Here is a 25,752-nt window from a genome sequence, read left to right on the forward strand (position 1 = left end):
TGGGGAAGCTTAGTTTAGAAAAAACACATGGATTGAGAGTCAGGAGCTCTGTCTTCTAACCTGAGCTTAGCTAGATGGCTCTTGATTAGTCGTGTCTGCTCTCTGAAGCTTATTTTCCTCTCATGTAAAATCCACTTACTGAGCTCAGACACTTCTAAGTCTCCTTCCAACAGCAGAATTCTACTGATTAGAGAAGTTCCACAAAACAGCAAGGCTTCATTTGAAGTTGATCAGTATGATTTACACTAAATAAATAAGTGCCAAAATAAATGTACTCATCAGCTAGTTTGAAGTTCCTGGAGGAAATGCGTATGGATCTTTGGTGAGTTCAATCACTCTGGTGAGTTCAAAATCACTCCTCCAGCTGTTTTTGAGAGTAAGGCTGGCAATCCTTCATAAACTCCATCTATCTTGACAGGATGCTGACCAACACTGCACTGACTGTGGTTGAGCTGGCAAAGTGGCCCAGAAAATGCAGAATATCATTTGAGAAGCCTGGCCGACATGCATGGAATCCTGTCCCACTTGGAAGGCATGTAACCTGCAATGCCTGCATTATCTCATCTACACTGGATAAAGCTGTAGTACTCACTATGACTTCTTTGTTTGAAAGTGAGGACAAATGCCTAGATTTATGAAGGATGTTGCCCAAATTGATAGAGTTAGTCAGTGGCACGGTCCTGGCTTATAAGTAATTACAAGTAGATATAATGCTTCGTGCCAGCGAAAATAAGATTCAGTGGTAGGAAATAAAGATCTGGAAATAGTGACTCATACAGGTTTATTTCTCATTCATAAAAAATAAACCCAGGCGTAGGCTTTTCAGCAAAATATGGAGGGTTCACATTTTTACACACCCGGGCTCCTCTACCTTTTTTATTCTGTTGAATGTGGCTTGCATTTTAAAACTTGCCTCATAACCCAAGAAAGCTGCTGGAGCGTCAGTCTTTGTATTTGCATTCCAGGAAGCCTGAAGGAGGAAAGAAGGTGACAGCACCACTTTTTTAAAGATACTTGCTAGCAATGAAATATAATCTCCACCTATATCTGATGGCCAGTATTTAACATAATAACTCTAGCCAAAATGTGGACTGGAAATTTTAATCTTCTAGCTGAAAAGTAAAGTGACTGACAAAGAGGATTGGTGTTTTTATGACTAAGGTATAAATTCAGAATGATACTGGAAAATTAATATCCTGCTAGTCTTCCATTTTTCCAGATCTATTGTGGATCAGCTTGGGGCTCTACTTCACCTTATATCCATGCAGGAATGCAGTGGACAAAGCCTCCACTGTCTAGAGTATATATGGTTCCTGGAGTCAGGGAAGGGAGAACACATGACTTCCAATCATTTCCATCGGCCAAAGGAAGTCACATGGCTACATCTGATTTCAAGGGTGCAGGGAAATGCAATCTTATCTTGTGCTTTGGCAGAGAAAAGCCAGAATTTTTGTGGACAAGCTTAATTACTACCAGAGGAGCCTTTCTCAAAAAACCAAAATGTTAAAGAAACATATAAATGAGTAGTCCAAAAATATGAGCTACAGCAAACACATGGGGAACTCTTCTGAAGACAAACTTTAGTGCTCTTCAGAATCACAATCTAATTGTTAGTGTAAAAATGCAGATTTCTTGACCCTAGCACAAGTGAGTTTGATTCTGTAGGTTTGTGATGAGGCCAGGAACACTTCGTTTAAACAAATGCTTAGGCATGTGACCGTGTTTGACTAAAAGTGCATAATAGGTATCAGAATGGCCAAAATAAAATAAATTTACTAAAAAGTACAGCCCAATTGAATAGTAACTCAAGGCATGCTTAATATTATGAGGATGGGATTGCTTTTCAGATTGGGAAATGATAAATTAATATTTTTCAGTTGTCCAAACACAGAAATAAAATTCCCATTCATTCTAGATTTGAGAAGATTGTTAAAAACAATAATTTTTTATTTCTGGTTTCTTTCTGCTTACCATACTACTAACTCTAAAAGATAAGTAGTAGTTATGAACAATAGCTTTCTGTTAGCAGACTCAGGTTTGAACATCAGACCCACCAGTATTTCTTTTTTTTAAATTCTTTCAAGTTTTTATTTAAATTCTAATTAACATGTAGTGTAATATTAATTTCAGTAGAATTTAGTAAGTCTTCACTTACATATAACACCCAGTAGTCATCACAACAAGTGCCCTCCTTAATACCCGTCACGCATTTAGCCCATCTCCCACCCACCTTCTTCCATCAACACTGAGTTTGCTCTCTGTAGTTAAGAATCTCTTATAGTTTGCCTCCCTGTCTCCTTTTTTTCCCCTTTCCCTACATTCATTTGTTTTATTTCTTAAATTCCATAAATGAGTGAAATCCTGTGGTATTTGTCTTTCTCTGATTGATATATTTTGCTTAACAAAATACATTCTAGCATCATCCATGTTGTTGCAAATGGCAATATTTCATTCTTTTTGATCACCAAGTAGTATTTCATTGTATATATATACCACATCTTCTTTATCCATTCACCAGTCTATGGACATTTGGGCTCTTTCTATAATTTGGCTATTGTTGATAGCTTTGCTATAAACACTGGGGTGCATGTGCCCCTTTGAGTCAGCATTTTTATATCCTTTGGATAAATACCTAGTAATGTAATTGCTGGGTTATAGGGTAGTTCTATTTTTAACTCTTTGAGGAACCTCCACACTGGTTTCCAAAGTGGCTGCACCAGTTTGCATTCTCACCAACAGTGTAAGAGAATTCCCCTTTCTTGGCCTCTTTGCCAATAGCTGTTGTTTCCTGTGTTGCTAATTTTAGCCGTTTTGACAGGTGTGAGGTGATATCTCATCATGGTTTTGATTTGTACTTCCCTGATGATGAGTGATGTTGAGCATCTTTTCATGTGTCTGTTTGCCTTCTGTATGTCTTCTTTGGGAAAATGTTTATTCATGTCTTCTGCCATTCATGCCTTCATGTCTTTTTTTAACTGGATTATTTGGTTTTGGGGTGTTGAGTTTAATAAGCTCTTTATAGATTTTGGATACTAATCCTTTTTTAGATATGTCATTTGCAAATATCTTCTCCTTTTGTATAGGTTGCCTTTTGCTTTTTCTTAAAATTATTTCCATGGATGCAAAAATTCTCAACAAAATACTAACAAATCGGATTCAACAGTATGCTAAAAAAATCATTCATCACAATCAAGTGGGATTTATTCTGGGCTGCAAAGGTGGTTCAATATTCACAAATAGATCAGCGTGATACACCACACTAATAAAAGAAAGGATAAGAATCACACAATTCTCTCAAGAGATGCAGAAAAAACATTTGACAAAATACAGCATCCATTCTTGATAAAAACCCTCAACAAAGTAGAGACAGAGGGAACATACCTCAACATTATAAGGGCCATATATGAAAGACCCACAGCTAATATCACCCTCATTGGGGAAAAACTAAGAGCTTTTCCTCTACATTTAGGAACGAGACAGGGATGTCCACTCTCACCACTATTATTTTAACATAGCACTGGAAGTCCTAACCTCAGCAATCAGACAACAAAAAGAAATAAAAGGCATCCAAATCAGCAAGGAGGAAGTCAAACTTGCATTCTTCACAGATGACAAGATACTCTTTATAGAAAATCCAAAAGACTCAACTAAAAAATTGCTAGAACTGATACACAAATTCAGGAAAGTTGCAGGATACAAAGTCAACATAAAGAAATTTGTTGCATTTCTATACACCAATAATGAAGCAGCAAAGAGGTAAAAGATCTGCACTCTGCAAACGATAGAAAACTTATGAAAGAAATTGAAGAGGACACAAAGAAATGGAGAAACATTTCATGCTCATGGATTTGAACAAATATTGTTAAAATGTCTACACTCCTCAAAGCAATCTACACTTTTAATGCAATCCCCATCAAAATACCACCAGCGTTTTTCACAGAGCTGGAACAAAAATCCTAAAATTTGTATGGAACCATAAAAGATCCTGAATAGCCGGAGCAGTCTTGACAAAGAAAAGCAAAAATGCACTTTTGGGATTTCATTGAGATATAAAATCCTGCACAGCAAAGGAAACAACCACCAGTTATTTCTAATGTGAATTTGGGAAAATTTATACCTTGTCTAAAGCTCAATTTCCTTAAGACATAGACAATATTGCCTTCCTTAAAGTTTTGTTATGAGAATTAAATGAAATATGTGCGCAATACTGAGTACAAGTGCTTGTTTAGTACAACTAAGCAAAAGGAAGAATTAGAAATTGAAAACCTTCTTCCAATGGCCATTGTCAACATATTCAATAATTTAAAGATTCTCTGAGTGCCAGTATAAAAGAAATTCATTTTATTTAATCCAATGTTGATAATTTAAATGAATTTCAGTGCTGCATGAAAAAACTTTATATTAATTAAGAATAACCAAATACATTTTTAGACTGAAGAGAAAGAAGATAGTCAGGACAGAATATCACTAAAAGGCAGAAATTAATTTATTAAGTAAACATTTTCTCCCTGTAATTATTATTCTTCTGATAAGTGCTTGTAAAATCCACGGTAAGCACAAATGTATATCATATTAGTGAGTAAATCTACATTATGGAGTGAAGGGAAATAAAAGCTCTGAGTACTTTCTAAAGGTATAAAATAGAGTCAGGAGTCAGCACAAATAAATAAAAGCAGTTCTGTCTGTGCAAGTGATGAATTGAATCTGGAATTGTGTAATCAGAGTGAAAACTGAAAATATTGCTGTTGCATGTGTATCCATAGAGACTTCACGCTATTCACTAGCCTCAAATCTACACCAAATGGCAAGAGCAAACCATTAAGGCCTTGAAGCACAGCCAGTCTGACTGTATCAAAGCTTAATGGCTGCCTCTCAACTGTGCTCAGCTGGCCATCTTCTAACAATGGTTGATAACAAAAGCAAGACACCTCACCAGCTGCTGTCTGCTAATCTAAAATGGGACATCCAAGGGGCAGGCAGATGAAATTCTATAAAAAGTCACTGAAGGAAAAATTTCAATAATGCCGCATAGATTGTTGACTGTGGGAAGACAGTCACAGCTGACAAAAGAGCCAACTGTAGATGTGCGCAGTGTTTTGACAGTAATTAGAGATGAAGAGCTCACTTCCAGAAGAAACGAAATGCAACCAGTGAGGCCTAATAGGAAGCAGAGGTAGGTTTACACAGATGCAAATGAAGCTTGCAGCAATGTCTTCCCAGGCACCAGAAAAGGAGTTAACACTGGGGTTTATATGGTCATTTGTGTTTGCAAGATTTTCTGAAGGACAGTAATTAACAGCAGGTGGTTGAGGTCACTCTTATTTTCCACCCCACCATAGTCATTATCATACTTCTTGTGTGGAGGGTGCTGGAGCCATCATGGACATTTTTGAGATCCAACTAGAGGGAAGTTGAATTGGGCATTCGTTTAGTTTGGGTTCAGTGGGATATATTTAACACTTCTGTTTGTATTTAAGTTCTTGCTAGCCGTCCTGATGCAGGAAAACCAGGAATACTCCTCTTGCCTAGTGGGTAGACTCACTTAGCATCTTAACACAAAGATGTTTGCATTATAAACATGCCCTGTGCTCAGGGTCTGCAAGAATATAGCCAGTGATGACAGAATAGGTTAGTCTATGGGAAATTCTTCCTGGTTGTTCAGTAAAATCTCAAGTGAAGATTGACTTCTTAAAAATTCCTTGTCAAACAGAAGTTCTCTGGTGTTGGGGATATATTTTATAATGCAGGTATAAAATTATAAAAGCACCACTCATTTGTGTGGGAATTGCAAGAAATAAAATGTATCAGAATTTCTGCATTTGTAGAACGTAAGTTTGTAGCAATGCAACATCAGCAAATGTCTGTGTGTGAGATCTCTTTTAAATTAAAAAAAAAAATTGGATCAACTATATTAGGGGAAAAAATCTTTATAGTCTCCCTATAGGAAATATTACAAAGCATATCATAGAAAGAGGCAAAGATTTTGCAGTTATAACATGTAGGAAAATAAGTTTCATAAATGTGTTTGGGACAATTAATAAACATGGTCTATCATATTTTGTGATTTTTTTGTCCCAAATACTCAACTTGTGCCTAATTTTGTATTTTGTAAGTTAAAGAGGGCTCCCTTCAAAATTTAGTAACTGTTGCTTTTAGCATTTTCAATCTGTTAAAATTTCAGTTTCCCCTATTTGTCTGTTAAAAGCCTGGTCTCCATATGATAAAACAAGGAATGCTAGTTTTCTTAAAGGAATATTTATATATGTATAAAAACTATGTATTATGTTATCATTATCTATCTTTGAAATGTTGTCAAAGTACAAGATATATATTCAAAGTGCACAGACCACAAGGATATATATAGCATAAGGAGCTTTCCCAAGTTTCACAAACTGAACCAGCCCACAGAAGAATCCCGATTCATTCTGTCATGGTACACTGAAGTCTCTCCATGCCCCGTTTATCCATTTTCATGACTTCTAATGCTGGAAATTAGTTTTGCCTCTTTCTGAACTTTATATAAATGGAATCATACAGTATGCACTAATTTGTATCTGGCTCCCATATCATTGTGTGAAGTTATGGTTTGTTTATCCTCATGGCTGTATAATGTTCCATTGTGTGAAGAGATCATAATTTATGTGATCTACTCTTGATGGAAATTTGGGTAGTCTTCGCTCTGGGGTTACTACAGAGAGCACTGTTATAAACACTCTCACACAGATATGTAAATACATATGTAAATACAGTAGCTAAAAGATGACATATTTAAAAACTCAAGGACACAAATAGCCAAGAGAAATGGAGGACTTAGAAACAGAACACAAAATTCTTAGCATGGAGTATTATCTCCTATATGGATGGTCAGGGAGACTTCAGGATCAGATGGCATTTGGAGTCGCCCTGTTTATACCTATGGTCTTGGCATACTTATTATTAGCACTCCATTTACTATAAGGTCATTTAGGATAAGAAGAAATACATGAATATCTAAAATTACTACTAAAATGCCAAAGGCAAACAGATTTGTTCTTAGCTAAGAGAGTAAACAAGAAACATTTTGGATTTTGGAACTGAAAGCTAAGGACTATCAGTAATTTTTATTAGATTTTTAAATCCATCTAGTCTGCTGTTTCATCTTGGGAATGGTATGCACATTCTGGGGTGAGAGACACACAGTTAACGAATAAGGGAGAAAGCGATGAAGCAGTGCCCAGACACAAGATGAACAGATGTGGACATTCACATGGATAAAAGGACTTGAGTGAGGAGGAAGGAGCGAGAAAATAAAGATTTGGAGTCTGGAATTGTTCACTGGTGATGGAAGAGATGAGTCATGAAGACATAGAAAACAGAGATATGAAAACAAACTAAATAGTAAATGACAGAATCAACTCTTGCTCCATTCTTGGGATTTTGATTGTCTATAGGACAGTAAATATAAGAAAATTAATTCAGTTAAATCCCGTGAAACAGTAGTCTTTAATAAATAGAGTAGCTGTGGTACTCAAGGAGTTAAAATGACAAAAGCTTAAGGGTTTCCTATCTTAACATCACATATCCATGGTTTATAGTCCCATATAATATTTAATTTGGGGCCAATAAACTTTAAAATAATCTTTAAAAATATTTATAGCTACTTGCATAATGAGTTCCAGCTCTTGCTTTTTATTGTGATGGTTAATACTGCATACTGAGAAAGTACTTGCAGAATTAAATGTTGCTATCAAAAGAAAAAAAATTCTATGTTGTGTTAACAGCCAAGAGATACATATTGTGTACCTACTATGTGTTGGGGTTGTTCTAAGTAGGCAGTACTTATTTTATGACGATGAGGATGAAGAAGAAGGAGAAGGAGAAGAAAAAGAAGGAGGAGGAGGAGGAGGAGGAGGAGGAGGAGGAGGAGGAGAAGGAGAAGGAGGAGGAGGAGGAGGAGGAGAAGGAGGAGAAGGAGGAGAAGGAGGAGAAGGAGGAGAAGGAGGAGGAGAAGGAGGAGGAGAAGGAGGAGGAGGAGGAGGAGGAGGAGGAGGAGGAGGAGGAGGAGGAGGAGGGGAGGAGGAATCTGAGCAAAAAGTTTAAATAATGCCCATATTTACACAGTGGAAGTAGAAGAAGCTTTGATTCAAAACTACACATCTGAGACCCAGAGCCTAGACATTCAGCTGCTAATTATGGAGCTCTGTGAACTAAGCTGCAGCAAGTGGGGACTCAACTTCTTGGGGACCTGTTCCTTCTCCAGTAAAATGGAATAATAGGATTTTCATGAGAATTAAATTGTATAGTTCATGTAAAGTGGCTACTGCAGTAGACTCTTGGATCCCATGGTATTCCCCCTCACTCTTCTTAGGCAAAGAAACAACCTCAAGATGTCATCTGTTCTAAATTCTTGCCTCAAGATGGATGAAAACTATGCACCCCAGCCCAGGGATTTGTCTACACTCTTAAGCATTCTCTAGAAACAGAGCTAGTATTTTATCATCTGACAGTCCAGAGAGTCTTCCTCAAGACTAATCAAATTTCCTGATTAGGTTTAAGCCCATTTTCTAATACTGATTATCACCTTACATAGAGGAAAACTGGCAATGGTTCTCTCATAAAGGTTTTTCTTCTATACCGATTTTGAACTAATGGAAATTATTTTCATTCAATAAATATCTAAAATACTTTATTTTCTCCTACACATATTTTTCATAAGCTACATTGGTTTGTATTTTCTACTTTGAATCCTTAAATAATAACCTGTTGCAGTTTCTTCTAGGTTCAGGTCAAGTGCCATCTCTAATTTGTAGGTTCCCAAGATCCTCCAACCAAACAAATCTTATGCACTCCTCTGTGGGCAGGTGACACATCAGAGAATTTGTTTATCGATAGCTTCCCCCACAGGATTTTGAGCAACTTGGGGACAAAGACGGTGTGGTATTCATGGACTTTGTTGGATTGTTTACGACCAGAGTCTAGTGTTGAATTTGGCCCATGGTAATGGCACCAATTTGTTGAATTAACTTTGTTACATTGATAAATGACCATATTATAATTTAAAAAATTACAATTTAAGTTTATACTCTAGATTATATGTACCTCATAAATCCTCTTGGCTCCAATATTAATAACTCTACTCAAATTAAAGGTTAATGTTAAAATTTCCCTTTGGTTGATACTATGTAGACAGTCATAATGGTATGTATGTTATTTAAGGTGCAGTGAGCTACAGTAACAAGGAATTCAATAATAATTTAATGGCTCAATGAATAGAGAATTTTATTCTCTCTCTTGTTACAATCTACATTAGGTGTTCCTTGTCTTTTCATACTGACAGTCAGGAACCCAAGCTGACATAGACTGTAGCATCTTCAACCTTTTATTTTCCAAGGTTGCTCTCTTCGTCACCATTTTAGCCTAAAGAGGAAAGCATGGAGGAATATACTTTTATGCAATTTTTTATGAGATTGGCTAGAAGTGTGGAAGTGAAATTCATCACTTCTGTCCACATTTCACTGGTGAGATTTTAGCCAAATGTCCATGTCTACCTGCAAGGGAGGCTGGGAAATGTAGTCCATAACTTTGTAGCTCTATTCTAGCCACAACTCTATTACTTCAAGTTATGGGTTAAACTGTGTGGCTCCGAAGCTTGTATGTTAAAGTTCTAACCCCCAGTATCTCAGAATGTGACTATATTTGGAAATAAGGTCTTTAGGGAGGTTATTAAGTTAAAATGAGGCCATCTGGGTGGGTTACGACTGATGTCCTTATAAGAAGAGAAAATTGGGACACAGACACAAATAGATGAAAGACTATATAAAGACATACATATAAATAGCACCTTACAAGCCAAAGGAGAGTCTTCAAAAGGAACCAGTTCTGCTGATACCTTGGTTTTAGGTTTCTAGGCTCTAGAATTTTGAGACAATAAATTTCTGCCATTTGAGCCATCCAACCTGTGGTACTTTGTATGGTACTAGCACAGTGATACACTAAGGAAGAAGGACAGATCTGAGGAGACAACCATCAATGTCTGTTGCATTCTGTGAATTACAAATTAATTACTGTCTTCATTTGGACTGCTAAAACAAATTACCCTAGACTGGGTAATTTAAACATCAAACATTTATTTCTTATAGTTCTAGAGGCTGGAAGTCTGAGATGAGGATGCCAGAATGGTTAGGTTCTGGTTAGGTTCTCTTCTGTGTATTACATAGCTGACTTTTTGTATTCTCACATGACAGGAAGAGAGCTAGGTACCTCTCTGGACTCTTCTTATCGGCACTAATCCCATTCATGAGGGCTTCATTCTTATGACCTAATTACCTCCCACAGGCATCACATTCCAAATACCATCATATTGACATTAGGGTTTCAACATATGAACTTGGCATGCAGGAGGGATACAAACATTCATTCTATAACAATTAATGTATCATCCATAAATTTAGTTAGGAATTATAAACAAATTGTGTAAATAAAGTTCTTTAGAAACAGAGACCTCCTGATTGGTACCCCCTGCCCATCAACAGTCAGTGATCATTTTAAAACATAAATTAGATTATTTTACTCTTATATTTGAAACCTTAGAATGATTTCTCATTTCTTCCTGCACAAAACTAAATGTGCTTCTTGTGCCTCACAAGAAACAACATGATGCCCTGTACCAACTCCAGCCTTAGCTTTTGTGACACTTCCCCTCATTCATTTTGCTCCAGACATATTGGTTTTCCAAACATGTTCCCACCTGAGGGCTTTGCTATTTCCTTTCTAGGAATATTCTTTCTCAGGAGAGCCATATAACTCCGTTTATTACTTTGGGTGTCTGCTTATAAGTTATTTTATTAGAGGGGTGCCTGGGTGGCTCAGTCAGTTAAGGGTGTGACTCTTGTTTTCGGCTTGGGTCATGATCTTGCAGTTTCATGAATCTGAGCCCTGCACTGGGCACTGTGCTGGCAGCATGGAGTCTGCTTGAGATTCTCTCTCTCCCTATATCTCTCCCCTCCCCGACTCATGCTGTCTCTGTCTCTCTCAAAATACATAAATAAACTTAAAAAATTTTTAAAAAGCTACGTTATTAGAGACCTTCCCTGACTATCCTATTAAAATAGCAACCAACCCCATGTCTGCAGCATACTTGTCATCCTTCCCCTGCTTTCTTCTTCCCCACAGCATTTGTTTTCACCTATTAGCACATCACATATTTATTTTTGCAGTCTGTCCTGCTTTTTTAGGATACACCAAGATTTCATAGAGCTTTGTTTGTTCACCACCATATTCCCGACATCTAGAACAGCTCAGAAAGACCTCTATTGATTGGACAACTCAAGCAGATATTTTCAAATATCTATACAAGGATTTTTTTTGTCACAAAACAACCTGAATTATGAGCCAAAAGATAAAAAATATTAAGTAGACAAAGAAGAGAAGCCAAAGGAATGTGGGGATGATTATGGGAGGAACTTACTCTTAGTATTTCAAAATATAGATCTTCCTTGATTTATGATAGGATTACATCCCAGTAGATGGATTATAATTTGAAAATATCATAAGCCCACTGTACTTAATATATGTAACCTACTGAACACTATAACTTAGCTCTGCCTACCTTAAATATGCTCCAAACACTTACATTAGCCCACAGTTAGGCAACATCATCTAATGCAAAACCTATTTTATAATGAAGTATTGAATATCTTATGTAAGTTATCAAATATTGTACAGACAGTGAAAAACACAATAGGTATATGGGTACAGAATGGTTGTAAGTGCATGGTCAGTTACCCTCATGACTATGTGTCTGACTGGGAACTGTGGCTCACTGCTGCTGCCCTGATTCACCAGATTATTGAATCGCATATTCCTAGCCAGGGAAAAGATCAAAATTCAGAATTTGTAAAATGAAAACACTAATGCAAAAAGATATACGCACTCCTGTGTTTACTGCAGCATTATTTACAACAGCCAAGATATGGAAGCACCCTAAGTGTCCATTGACAGATGAATGGATAAAGATGTGGTATATACAGAATATTACTCAGCCATAAAAAGGATGGGATCCAGCTATTTGTGACAACATGGATGGATCTAGAGGGTATTATGCTAAGGGAGATAAGTCAAACTGAAAAGACGAATACCATGTGATTTCACACATATGCAGCATCTAAAAAAACAAAACAAACAAAAAGCAGAATCAGACCTATAAATACAGAGAACAAACTGATGGCTGCCAGAGGAAAGGGAGTGGGGAGTGACAAAATGGGTGAAGGAGAGTGGGAGATACAGTCTTCCATTTATGGAATAAACAAGTCATGGAAATAAAAGATACAGCACAAGGAATAGAGTCAATGATATTGTAATAGTGTTATAGGGTGACAGATGGTGGCTACACTTGTGAACACAGCATAACATACAGATGTTGAATCACTATGCTGTACACTTCAAAGTAATGTAACTTTGGGAGTCAACTACACTCAGTTAAAACAATTTTTTTTTCAATAAGAAAAAACTTAAAACTCATAGTACAAGTTTCTACTAAGTTTGCATAGTTTTGGCAACATCATAAAGTTGAAAAATTGTATGTCAAATCATTGTAAGTCAGGGTTGATCTTTAATCAAAGTAGGTTTTCCAATCCTTTTGTCTGCACTGTAAGTCAAATGAAAGGCATCAAAGGGTGAGGACCGTTTACTCAATTTAGTTTATATATAGGATGTGCTCAATATATGTTTGTAGATAAATAAATAGTACCAGATCTCTGTGAATTTCTTTTTCTTTAGTCTGCAAGAGTCTTTCTTTCCTGGTCTTTCTGTTTCCTTGACTTCATTTTAAAGATTGTCTTTATTTCAAGTTAATTTTTTCTATTTTTTGGGCTCATCTCTTTTGATTGTCTTCATTTGTTTCAGATGATATATTCTCATGAGTTAGACTGCTTTTCCCTTGTGTGATAGCTTCCAAATCTATAAACCCAGCCTGATCCTTCTCTTTCTAAACCGCAGACTCACATATTCAACTGTTGAGTATTTACATATGGGAGTTCTCCAGTCACTCAACTTGATCTATTAATATGACTTTAAAAGTTGTTGCCCTTCTCAATTCCCTATTGTGGACTTGGGTACTACCACGGTCCTAGTAACTTGGGCTCTAAACCTTGGAAACCTCCTTACTTTGGTGTTTGTTACATTCAATTTAGGAAATATTTTACATCCTGGCCTATTTAGGATTAAGGATTTGTAACCCTAGTATAATTTTTTCTTTTTTATTTCTTAAAATCTATAGTGAAGGAGTAGCCCCCTTTCAAAATGTCTGCAAGAAGCTGAGAACATATTTAAATATATCAGGTAAATTATGTACTGATCTATCCTGGTAGTTTATTCTAGTGGCACCAAGGACTACTGCTAATTCCTTTGAGAAATGAAGTCCTTGAAATGATCACATCTCAATAATTGAAAGTATGTTACGTACCATTCTATTTGGAATCCTGGCAAAGACTGAAAATTGTCCTCATATCTCCAACCTGACTTAGAAACTCAGCCAATGTAAGTGTAAAAACAACTTTATATCAGTTTTGTTAGGAAACTTCTAGCCAATTCATTAAGCCACTCCTCAAATTCTTGGCCATAGCTCCCCTCTTCTCATTCCTGTTCTGATTCCACTATATCCTCTGAATGCCTCCCTCCTCACCCTTGCATTCCTCATATAAACTCTTCTTGACCTTGGAATATTACTCTTTTAAGTCACGCTGTATGTGATTTCTTATTATTTATAATAATACATGAATTTGAGCTATAAAGTATCTTTGTACCATCCCTACTCAAATTTTGCTAACATCATATAATAATTTTTGAGACTTTCCTTCTTTTCTAATGACTTTGACATTTTAATATAAGTATCTGTTTCTTGAAGATTTGAGTTAATACACTCATAAAACTATATGAGCCCATGCCTTTTTAATATATTCCAATGCTACATTGTTTCAGTTAATTAAATCTTTTGTAGTTAGTTGAGCATAATAGCTAATTTTTCAGTGTTTGTTTTTTAATATGTACCTTGGAAATCATCAATTTTCCTGAGTGTCTGTATCAGACACATATTCTGTGGCTCCTTAGATACTTTCTCCGTCTCCTGCTGCCCAGACCTTTACCATTCAACAAAGAGTCCACAGTCAGGTGTCCCAACAAGACAGAATGTCCACTGAGTGAAGAAATATTTTATTCTAGATATACAGAATATCATTGGATTTTTCATTTTTTTTGTTTTAGTTTGAGTCATTATTAATTTGAAAATTTATCCACTCATTTATTGTGGCTTCTGATGCTATATATTTTATCCTGCCATTTCATATTTATAATTTTATGCCATCTTTTATATGCAATTTACTTCTTCCTATCCTCTTCCTCTCTCTCTCACTGTCCTTTGCCTTCTCCTTTTCTTACCTGCCTTCTGCTAAATGAAACACATTTTATGGCTCCTTTTTTAACTTTGAGCAGCTTGGAAGTTCTAAATGCTTTTTAGATTATTTTCATTATGTATTTTAGATTCTTAAGATACAAATACAAACTATATGTTTCAGTGAATATGAAGAAGTAGTATCTCTTTTCCCTCCTCTTAAACAGAAATGTTGTTAACATGCCTTTATTTCACTTTTTCTTCTATCTCCTATGTATTGTTTTTTTAATTACTAGACTTTATTTTTTAGAACAGTTTTAGGTTAACAGAAGAAGTGGTTCTTATGTATCCTACATCCTACTCATAGTCTCCATCTACTATTTTTAAATCGTTTACAGTTACATTTATTCATTTATTATATGTAATGCCTTTACTATTTTAAAAATTATTTTGGTAATGAACTACACTGAAATTTATGGCGAAATTGTTAGTAACTACTTAGGCTTAATGGTATAGTCAATTGATTTCTATGTTTATTTACTTTTATATATACCATGTCTTCTTTCTGGATTATTTAAGCAAATGAAAATATCTTGAGTAATTTCTTTTTTCCTGAAACTCATCTTGAGTAATTTATTTCCTAAATGATCTACTGTAACTTTTAACGTCCAACAAAAATCTTTATGGTTCTCAAATATTGCAAACGAATTGGTTGGTTATAGATTCCTAATTATAAATCTTTTTTCCTTTAGCACACTGAGGCCATTACTGCTACATTTTTCTAGCATTTAGTGTGAAGATTGAGACGTTCCATACCTATTTCAGTCTCAATTATATGCTTTGGTTTTATTCCTGTGGGAACTTTAAAAATTAATTCTTTATTCTTGGGATTTAAAAATTTCATCAAGATATGTCCTAACATGCCTGTGTTTCCTTATTCCTGATCAGTACATCAAAGAATTTTTCATGTGAACACTTGGATCTTTCTTCAGGAAATTTTTCTTCTATTAGTTATTTCTATCTATTTTATTCTTTTCTCTATTTTTTAAGACAGTTATTGAATCTTCTGGAATTGTCCATCATAGCTCTCAAGTTATCTATCTTTACTATTTTCTCTGTCTTTGCCTTCTCTATGCTCTGGGACATTTCCTTATTAATTTGGCCTTCAGCTCTACTAGTTTTGTTGTTTGGCCCATATGTATATGTAAATATGTGTGCTTACTTGTTTTTGTAATCACATTTTTATCTTATAGAATTAAAAAAATTTTTTTTGATGGTATCTCTTTCCCTAGCAGCTTATACTTGATTCATGACTTTAATCAACTCTTCAATCTTTCTGAGAATTAAAACGTTTACATTTCATGCAGGTCAGCTCTTCTTTTGATTCTCTTTTATGAAAATGCATAGAAAATTTTTTGCTTTTATAGATTTAAAAATGAAAGACTGCATTGATTCACATATGTAGCTAGTATAGGTTTTCTTAAAAGTTGTATATGTCTGATTTCTTATAAGAAGCCCATCCCACCCCAAATAGTGGGAAATTTTATTAGACTCTGAAGTTAAACAGGCAAGATTATGCTGTGTGATGTGTTTATGGGGGGAAAGCTGGCAAATGAGGCAGGGACCCCTTTCAAATCCCAAATGAGAGAAGTGGGAAACGAGTATATTTCAGTTCTGTGCTTATCCAATTATCCCCTCCCACCCTTATTTCATATCTGTGTGGGTTTAAAGTCACCGAGGCTCTGCATTTTTTTTGTTTGTTTTCAGCATCAAAACCATGTTGAACTTTCACTATCCCTTCTTAACACCTATCTAGGGATAGAAGATTCTCCATTTTGTTTTGAAAGCTTTTGTCATTAGCCTTATTTTCTGGAGGCGATCACTTAAGCCAGCTCCCTATACAGAAATGATCAGGGTGTTTCATAATTCTTTAAGTTAATCATGACACTAGTCAATCTATGGTGAGTTTCTATTCCTACGCCATTTATTGTGACTTGAATCCTGCAACCTTCTCTTCTGCCTGTTTCGGGTTTCTCAGTTTTGATTCTTTATCAATCAGATCCTAAACCTTTTTCTAGTCTGCTGATTCAGACTTACTTTTTCAGCATCGTCTACTGTTTTCATATAATCTACTATTATAGATTTTTAAAAACATGTCTCTTCTGTCTTTTAAGAAATGCTGGAACACAAAGAAAGTATATGTATGTATTTGCCCATTATCTTCAACCAGAAAACTTACATTTTTTCGTACTCAGTTGTAACTAATAATCCCATACTCCACCACACCCATATAACAAAGGCAGTTATGAACGTTTCTGAGTTTTTTATTTGTAATATCTTTGTTTTTCATTAACTAATATGGCTACAAACTTAGTCAAAACCTGTATTATCTCATGTATAATGATTTTAGTAGTTTCCTAACCGTTTTATTTATGCTTAGTCACTCCCAATTCTAGGTGATTCAGCATAATAACCAGGGGCACAGTATGACTTTTGTGAGCCATTGGCACTTTTGCCCTGTTCTCTACTAAAATATTTTTTAAGTTATATTTTCTGACTATAGTATTATAAAGATGAATATAATCCAAACTGTTTTCATTATAGACTCATTATATATATGATTTCCTTCTGATTTAAAATAAATTAAAATTAAAACATTTTTGTAGGCTCCTGAAAGAACTATGGGCTCTAGCCACTGCCTACTGTCAAACACATAAGATGGTCCTGATAATTCTCTATCTTAATCTTCACAAAAAATTATTTTTTTCCTGTTGGAGTGTGTGTATGTGTGTGTGTAAAAATTGTCGATTCTGTAGTCCATATAAGCTAAAGCTGAAATTCCTTTAATAGTCTTCCCAACGAATGTGTAAAACCTTTCATAATTCTTTCTAAATTATTTTTCTAGACATTCCTCCCATAGCTTTAACCCAAGTCCTCTATCCTGGTTAACTTCCTGACCCTTGGACAAGATTGGAACTTTGTCACCTTTGTTCATCTGCCCTGTTGCTCCTTGGATCCACTCCCCGCACCCCTCTCCCAATTCTGCCTTTATTTACCAATCTTATTGATTCCATGCAATATGGAGTGTGGTTAAGAGCATGGACTCTGGAGTCAGTGTCTGAGTTCACAATTATTAGTTCTATGTCTTCTACAAGTTATATGACCTTGATGTGCCCCCGTCTTCTCAACTATAACAAGGAAGAAATAATTGTTCCTATTGGAAGGAATTAGACACTAGTTCCAATTAGAAGGAATGACACTAGTAAAACTATAACACTTTGAGCACGTATCATGTGCCACTTACTTGTCTAAGAATTTTACACATAACGTGTAAAGAGCTTAAAACAGTGCCTGGCACAAAGAATGTATTCAAGGATTCTATTATTTTCTGATAATATTACTCAAGAGGTCAAATACCACTATTAAAAAAAACCACCTTTCTGGACAACATCAGCCACAAGGATTGCTTTCTCCTCTGACTCCTTTAGCATATATTGTGCACATTCTTGATAGTTATCATATGCTACTTAAAAATAGGGATATCGCTTCATAAATCACCTTTATATCCCTGTACAATTTGCTACAGAATCTTTCAGATTGTAGAAGTCCATTACACATTTGTGGATTGATTGCTTCATTGATTATACTATTTCTTCATGTCCAGCAGTCAAAAGTCCACTCAACTGACACATACTGGCAGAAAGCAGGGAGGTCAGCAGCAAGGTCAGCAGCAGCACACTCTTAACAAAGAACCACTTTGCAAGTTTCCATTCATCCTGCTCTGATGTTAGCAACACTTCAGCCTCTCTATTTGTGTCGAACCAAACTGGGATTGTGCATTTCTTCACCTGTGGCTAGTGGAAAACTGTTTTCCTATCATCTTTGGAGTGCTAAGTCTACCCAAGAAGGGATGTCAGGTGATTGATTGAATGATGCAATTCGCCTCTCAAATGGTATGATTTATCACCAAAATAAGTCACTTAACCAGGAGCCACAGCAGTTGAAATACCACTGTTAGTAATCTCTATCACTAGAGATTTATTATTTTGAGTTACTCCCTTTGGGGTAATTACAAACTCTCAGACTAATTTTTCTGAAAGCATTAGTGATTTATTCTCTGCTGGACACTTAGAGTAGAGCACTAAGAGCCAGGGTAGGGGGAAGTGAGGGGGAGAAGGGATGTAAAAAAGAGGAAAGGGCTTCATAAAAGGGAAGTGAGCACAACAAAAGACAAGCTTTGTCTACTTCACCACAGTTCTCCTCAGAAGTCACATGCCTTTTTGGAGTAGAATGCAATCTAGCAGTTTTTAAATGCAGACAACAAGCCAGAACTTCCAGGCCAAAATTACTGAATATGACCCCAAACTTCTCACTTTCTATGAAAAGAAAAAAGTATGTGACTCTGGCTAACATAGATTGTAAAGGTCAAGAATATTCAGATGTCTTACTCTGAATTTCTTTCACTCCTATCTATAACATTTTGGCTAAATTTATCATATTTTCAGAAGATACAGATAAATGATTGTTGTTGACTCTATAAGATGTTCACAGGCATTTCTAAAGCAATAGACTATATATTTGGCAATGCTATTTACCTCTGTTATCTCAGTAGCCACAGATCCTGGCTCTGCTCTGCTATGTTTAAGTGCCTTCCCAGGGCATCCTGACCACCAGAGGGCTTGTAGGATTGGGTACAGTGGAAGGAGACAAACTCAGCAACAGCCACCACTGAGAGGTGTCATGTGAAAGAGACATGCTATACTGAAAGGATATAAGGCATGAGATGCCTGGATAGAACTGTAGTCCCATGCTCTGCACCTTTACACAAATCTCATAATTACTTGGATCCTTGATTGTTTGGCCCTTAAAATGGGAAGATAATAAATTAGTGTCCTATGAGCTTTGAATGAAATCATATTCATGCAGCCCCCAGAGCCATGTCTAGGGTGGGGTTCTTATGTTTAGTGGTTGTGGTGGTGTTAGTAGCTCCTTCTAAAACTCTGCTAGGCCCCATGGGATGGCAAAATGTGAATAAGTCCCACTGCTCAAGGAGCTTCTAGACTATCAGGGGATACCAGAAGAGGATGTGAATGAGTATACTACAAATCAGTGTGTGATAATCAGCATAAGAGAAACATACACAGAGACACTGTTTCCAACTGTAATGATTGGAAATGGTTCCACAGAATTATTCGTAACTGATCCAGAACTCAGCAGATTGCCCATTGTCTCATAGACTTTAGTGTTTCTAGACTGAATCAAGAGGTGATTGTAGCTTCCAGGGATGTTGAGGGCCATGTCATTAAAATGGTACTTCCAAGAATCTCCAGATGTGTCCAAATCTTTTCTATGTGTGATAACAAATCGTCCTGGTGAACCACAGTCACTGGTTCTCCACTGTGGCACCATGGCACATTGGTGGACAACATTCGCTTTCTGGAGTCTAATAACTAATCTGTCAATAAAGCAGTTGAAGTAAAATGAATGATTAGCTTTTCCGTGTGCATTAGAACAGATTCAAGGCTGCCAACTGGGAGCAGGTAATGTTTTGCAGTATTACCAGGTTTCTTCTTATCACTCTTATTACCCCTATAACAGCCCTTGGCATTTAGGCAGAGAGTTCACTCACTGCCCACGTGCGCTGCTGTGTGGAGGATGGCTACAGCAAGATCACAGAAGTCGCTGCTTAGTGTTGAGTTCCCAAAGGGAAAGTTTTAAGCTATATCAGAAACATTAGGCTTGAAAGCCAGATCCTGGTGGCCCAAGAAACATAGGAAGAATGTGTATCTTGCTCTGAGGAGTGTGGCCTGGGGAGAGTGGACATTTCTGAGTAGTAGAGAAGCAATGGTGGAATGAAGTGTCCAGAAGTCCAGAAGACTGGACTAGCAGCTGCACCACGGAGTCCTGGTCACCACAGTCCAGAAAAACTAAAAAAGTATTTCTAAAACCCCCAAGGGAAGTATAAAAGTGCTGACTGAGCTGGTGGTACCTAATGAAGACAGAAGACAAAGTCTGCAGCTGCCTGATACCTTCCAGTGCCTGTGGCATGGCCAGGACAACAGCAGAAGATGTAGCAACAGCAGAGACTATCACAGACAGATAATGAAGGTGTTACTCATGTAGGGTTTAGTATGTGATGAGTACTGTATTAAGTGCCTCCTTAAGTTATCTTAAAAATCCTCACAATAATCCTTCAAAGTTGCTCCTATCAATATCCTCATTTTACCAATGAGGAAGGAGAAGCACCAAACCAAAGGTAAGTAACTAGCCTATGGTGACAGAAAAGTGATAGTAGAGTTAATATTTGGATCCAAGCATCTAGCTCAGAAGCCTGCCCTCCACTGACATCAAGACAATGTCCCAGGAATTATGCATCACTTCCAGTGAGGCATCAAGAAGAGGGAAAAGAAGACTCCCAGATTGACTGATTTGAGTGTGTGTTTTAAATTTGTTTAACATTTTTATTTATTATTGAGAGACAGAGAGAGATAGAGAATGAGCATGGGAGGGGCAGAGATGGGGAGACACAGACTCTGAAGCAGGCTCCAGGCTCTGAGCTATCAGCACAGAGCCCAACACAGGGCTCTAACTCAAACCGCAAGATCATGACCTGAGCGGAAGTCGGATGCTTAACCGAGTGAGTCATCCAGGCGCTTTTTGAGTGTGTGTTTTAAACAGGAGGTGATGAAGATTCCTTAAATGGCAAAACTTGGTCTCATAAGCTAAGTAATTGACAAATAAGTATATTTTCTGAACACTTGTTTCTTGATTATGAAGGTTCATTTCTCCTACACTTGTAATAATTTTACCCTTTCCCCCATTTTATCTTGTTTGTTGGCTTATAAGGTATAACTCTTGTTGTTTAGTGGTGGCTTTAGGATTTATAGAATACATCATTAACTGATCACAGTCTACCTTCAAGTAATATTATACCATTTCACATTCAGGATAACAACCTTATAAGAACATAGTTTCATCCTATTTTTACATGTGTTTTATCTCCCATAATATATTGATGCTCCTTTGCTTTAAACAGTAAAATAGCTTTTAAAAATTTTTTTTGAAGATTTATTTTTGAGAAAGAGAGAGCGTGCATGAGTGTGAGCAGGGAAGGCATACAGAGAGAGGGAGACACAGAATCTCCCTCGAGAGATCATGACCTGAGCCAAAGTCTGACGCTTAATCAACTGAGCCACCCAGGTGCCCCTAAACGGTCAAATAGCTTTTAAAGAGATTTATTTTTAAAAAGTCAGTGGAACAGACTAGAAGATCAATGGAACAGAGAGCGGAGAAATAAACCTGTACTTATATGGTCACTTAATCTTCGACAAAGGAAGAATGAATATACAGTGAGGAAAAGACAGTCCCTTCAACAACTGATGTGGGGAAAACTGGAGAGCAACATGCAAAGCAATGAAACCAGACCACTTTCTTTCCCCATACACAAAAGCAAACTCAAAATGGAGTAAAGGCCTAAATATGAGACCTGAAACCATGAAACTCCTAAAAGAAAACATAGGCAGCACCCAACAAGCCACTTCCTCTTCTGGTGGCATTGGAATTGGGCTAGGGAGAGAATAGAGAACTCTCATTTTTCAATCCATATATTTCTTTATTATCTGCAACTCTAACAAGAATGTACTGATGAATAATTTGAAATTGTGAAATATGTAATACATATATAAAGATTAGCACAAGAGTGATCAATGGAAGATAGCCCAGAAGCTAATATGAAAGACAGGATAATTGTAGAGCGATCTCTGGAAGCAGCCTGCCCTTCTGCCACTGTGTGGTCTTCAGAAGGTAATCAACTTCTTTGTCTCAGTTTCTTCATGTATGAAATAGGGATAGTTAATGGGATATTATGCAAGCAAAAATGTGTAAAATCCTTTAGTCCAGTGTCTAGCATTTATAAAGCACTCAAAGTATATATAAAAATAATGTTAGCTCTTTGTGTTAAAGTCAAGGGAGGAGCATTTTCCAAGAAGAAATCCTTGCTATTCTCAAACTGGATATGGATAAGAAATAAAGGAAAATGTATGAGAAGTTATTTTCATATTTGAGTGGACCGAACCAAAAACAAATAGTTGAGTCCTAATTTTAAAAGAAATGAAAAGTGAAAGCAACAAATATACTGGTAACTTAAAACACTATACAAGAAGAGAAAGCAGTAATGACAATGTGGATTAATTTGTGGGGACAGGCTTAAAGAAAATGTTTTTTAGACTAAAAGTATTCGCTATGACCATAGCATTGGAAAAAAGGAAGCAGTGGACAAATGATTGAAGAGGAGTTGGGAGGTGAGAATGATTAATGAAAAATGATCCCAGAGGGGACAGAAGGGGATGGAATCAGTAGCACAAAACAAGATGGTAGGAAATTGTTACTTCCAAAGAGAAATTGAAGCATGGATTTGACATTCTAAAAAACAAAACTAACACAGAATTATAACTCTGGAGTTTGAAATCTGTTTTGTACTGAGAATACTTACGCAGTTTATGTAGATGAAAGGAGCAGTTGCCATGGTGGCTTAGGAGATGGCTATAATACTGAATGACAAATTAGGGTATTAAAGGACAGGAGGAAATAGCAGAGCATCAGTACTATTGATGAAAGTCTAAAAGAATTGTGGAGATATGAGGGAAAGTTAAATCTAGGTGTGGAAGCTTAAGAATGAGTGTGCTAAATCAATCAGTCACAAGAAACTTGAAAGTTTTAGTGAGATTTTCAAACATTTCTCTAGCACAGGAAAAAACGGACTTGGTAAAATGAACTATCTACATAAATATCTAAGGGTTGTACACATGATATTTTTGGAGTGATCATTTATTTTGGCATTTTGGTAACATTTTGAATACCATGTATTTAATTTGTATTAAAAGACTTTCCATCATAATACACTGAATTTGCTATGTTTTTAAATAAAGTTATGACATTTAACATTAAAAAAAAAGAAAACATAGGCAGCAGCCTCTTTGACATTGGCCCTAGAAACATTTTTCTAGATATGTGTCTTCAGGCAAGAGAAATAAAAGAAAAAATAAGCTATTAGGACTACACCAAAATAAAAGTTTTGCTTAGCAAAATGAAAAGGCAACCTACTGAATGGGAGAAAGGCGAAAGATATATCTGATAAGGGGTCAATACCTGAAATATGTAAAGAATTTATACAACTCACCACTACCCCCACCAAATAATCCAATTAAAAATTGGCAGAGAACCTAAATAGACATTTTTCCAAAGAAGACATACAGATGGCCAACAGACACATGAAAAGATGCTCAACATCATTAATCATGAGGGAAATACATATCAAAACCACAGTAAGATATCGCCTTATACCTATCAGAATAGCTTGTATCAAAAAGACAAGAAATAATAAGTATTGATAAGGATATGGAGAAAAATGAGCCCTCTGCACTACTGGCAGGAATTCGGTACAGGAATTCGGAAAACAGTAATGAGCTTCTTTTAAAAATTAAAACCAGAAATACCATACAAATCAGTAATTTTGCTACTGGATATTTAACTAAAGAAAATAAAAACACTAATTCAAAAAGATAGGTGCCCCTCTATGTTTAGGACAGCACTATTTACAACAGTCAAGATATGGAAGCAACCCAAGTGTCCATTGATAGATGAATAAAGAAGATGTGATACACACACACACACACACACACACACACACACACACACACACACGTATACAATGGGATATTATGCAACCATGAAAAGAATGAGATCGTGCCATTTGTGACAGTTGAATAGACCTAGAAGCTATTATGCTAAGTAACTCAGAGAAAGGTAAACGCCATAACTGGAATCATTAAAAACAAAACAAATGACAAAGCAGAAACAGATCCATAAATACAGAGATCAAACTGGTGGTTGCCAGAGGGGCAGGGAGCAGGGGGTGGGCAAAAAGGGATGAAAAGGAGGGAGAGGCACAGGTATCCAGTTACAGAATGAATAACTCACAGGGTTGAAAGATACAGCATAGGGACTATAGTCAATGATATTGTAATAGAGTTCTGTGGTGACAGATGGTAGCTACACTTGTGGTCAGCACAGCATGATTATTTCTCAATTCGCTATGTTATACACCTAAAACTATTGTAACAGTGTGTGTCAACTATACTTCAATAAAAAATACCTTTTCTATTTATCCATATATTATCATATGTTCTTTAATCCTTTGTGTAAATGCACATTTCCGTCTAATATCATTTTCTTTCTGACTGGAGGAATTCCTTCGATATTTCTGTTGGTGATTAACTCATTTAGGTTTTCTTTTAAAAAAATTTGTTTAATGTTTATTTATTTTTGAGAAAGAGAGAGAGTGTATGAGCAGGGGAGGGGCAGAGAGAGAGGGAGACACAGAATCCGAAAGCAGGCTCCAGTCTCTGAGCTGTCAGCACAGAGCCCGACACAGGGCTTGAACCCAGGAACTGTGAGATCATGACCTGAGCTGAAGTCAGATCTTAACCAACTGAGCCACCCAGGCGCCCCTCATTTAGTTTTTCTATGCCTAAGAAAGTTTATTCTGCCTTCCTTTTTCAAATATATTTTTTGCTGAGAATAGTATTCACTATATATTGGGTGTTTTTTTGTATATTTTGTGCTTTTGTTTTTAGTAAAAATGTGTCTCTACTATCTTCTGGCTCGCATTATTTCCAACAAGACATGTGTTTCTTATATTTTTCCTTTATACATAATGTGAGTTTTTTCTTTTCTCTGCCTGCTTTTAAGATTTTTCTTTTTATCACAGTTTTTAAATAATATAGTTAAGGTGTATCTTGTATTGGTTTCTTCTGGTTTCTTGTATTTTGGGTACATTGAACTTCTTAGATCTTTCTGTTTTTACAAGCATCCTCAGACATATTGTGGGATTCTACTCCCAACCACCACAATAAAGTGAATATTGTAATAAAGCAAGTCGAATGAATTTTATTGGTTTCTCAGTGCATATAACACTTATCTTTATACCATACTATAGTATATTAAGTGTACAATAGCATTAGGTGTAAAAAAAAAAAGTACATATCTTAATTAAAAAATACTTTATCCCCCAAAATGCTATCATCTGAGCTTTCAGTGAGCAGTATGATCACAGATTTTCATAACAAATATAATATAAAGAGTTTAAAATATTGTGAGAATTACCAAAACGTGACATAGGTACACAAAGTAGGCAAATGCTGTTTGAAAATGGTACCAATAGACTTGTTTGATGGAGGGTGGCCACAAACCTTCGATTTGTAAAAAATATAATATCTGAAAAGAACAATAAAGCAAAGCAAAATGAAAAAAAAGGTATGCCTGTATACCTTTCATAATATTTGGAAAGTGACCATGATTTCTTCAACTTTTTTTCTGTTCCCTCCTTT

Source organism: Panthera pardus, unplaced genomic scaffold (assembly GCF_024362965.1).
Source record: "Panthera pardus isolate Hobbes unplaced genomic scaffold, ASM2436296v1 HiC_scaffold_6, whole genome shotgun sequence".
Classification (NCBI taxonomy): domain Eukaryota; kingdom Metazoa; phylum Chordata; class Mammalia; order Carnivora; family Felidae; genus Panthera; species Panthera pardus.